Source organism: Cornus florida, unplaced genomic scaffold (genome assembly GCF_030987335.1).
Source record: "Cornus florida cultivar Cherokee Brave unplaced genomic scaffold, ASM3098733v1 CherokeeBrave_3.0.0_Hap2_Chr02, whole genome shotgun sequence".
Classification (NCBI taxonomy): domain Eukaryota; kingdom Viridiplantae; phylum Streptophyta; class Magnoliopsida; order Cornales; family Cornaceae; genus Cornus; species Cornus florida.
This window is the reverse complement of record NW_026775572.1, coordinates 112,408,613-112,410,092: the sequence shown is the minus strand read 5'-3', so window position 1 is coordinate 112,410,092 and position 1,480 is coordinate 112,408,613.

Genomic DNA, 1,480 nt, shown 5'->3' with positions numbered 1-1,480 from the left:
TAGAGCTCTGAATTAGCTTTCCAAATCTTCAAACGGTTCATCATTTAGAGTTCGGAGTGCAAAGTTATGGCCGTTTTACCAATGTAGGTCTGGGCGGAGCAAACCAAGCATAGGGCATTCTGGCCAATTTTCGAGTGCTCGAGGCCTTATTTCGAGTGCTCGAAATTAGGGCAGATTGCTTCACGAGATCAGCAGTGGAGTTAGGACTTTGCTCACCATTTTGACCCAGAAAACTCGAGAACTGGACTTCCATCATAACATGAAAGATTTAGAGCTCTGAATTAGCTTTCTAAATCTTCAAACGGTTTGTCATTCGGAGCTCAGAGCAGAGAGTTATGGCATTTTTACCAGAGGTGCGCAGAACTGCCTGGCAGCAATGAAATTCTGCCTTGATCTTTATTTTCGACCAACAATCCTTGAGATTTGGATCTCCACCAAGACATGAAGTTTTTAGAGCTCTGAATCAGCTTTCTAAATCTTCAAACGGTTCATCATTCGGAGTTCAGAGCGCAAAGTTATGGCCATTTTACGAAAGTAGGTCCGGGCGGAGCAAACCAAGCATAGGGCATTCTGCCCAATTTTCGAGTGCTCGAGGCCCTATTTCGAGCACTCGAAATTAGGGCAGAATTCTACACGACTCAGCCCACTTGTGCTCAGATTTTACCTACTTTGGAAGCTCTCCTTTATGAGTTGGTTGGGGATGTTTCTTGGAGGAGAGAGAGGGCTTTTTGGGTGGATTTCTTATCTAGATAAAGAGGGGAGAGCCACACATTTCATAAGCTTCATTCTACAAGATTAGAGGAGAGAGAAGAGAGCAAAGAGGAGGAGTTCTTGAAGCTTCAAGGAGGAAGCTCGAAAATGGAGGGGAAAGCCTTGCTTCTTCCTTCTTCTAACTCACTCATGGGTAACTAAACTCCATCTAGGGAGGTGATGAAGCCTCCCCTTTTGTTCATGTTCTAGATTAGGTTCTATTTTGGGGATTATAATGTATAAACTTTGGTCTTTTCATAGTTTAAGAGCTTATTACTTCTTGTAATGAATATTCATGTTTAAATGATTGATGTGAGTTCTTTAGCTTGTCTTGATGATTCTTACATTAGTCTTATTGCTTTTATTTTCATAGTGACAATGAAGATATTAACTATGAATGGTTTTCAAGGCATGTTGATTTTGAAACTTGATATTCCATTGCTTAGGTACCTCCTTTGATGGACTATGCTTGATTCTTACCTTCATGTGCTTCATCATTTGATTGAATGCTTGATGGTCTTTTGCTTAAGTTAATGTATTTGATACTACACCCTAGTCTAGGTAGTCCAAATGTGTTGTCTTTTGATAGACCATTCTTGTTTTAATTTCATGAACTTTTTATTGGTTATGAAGCTCTTGATCATTACTTATATAGTGTTTATCCCCAATTTAGTCTTGATTTAGCATGTATTTAGGGCGTAGGTGGATTCACTTCCCTAGTCTCTTTTAC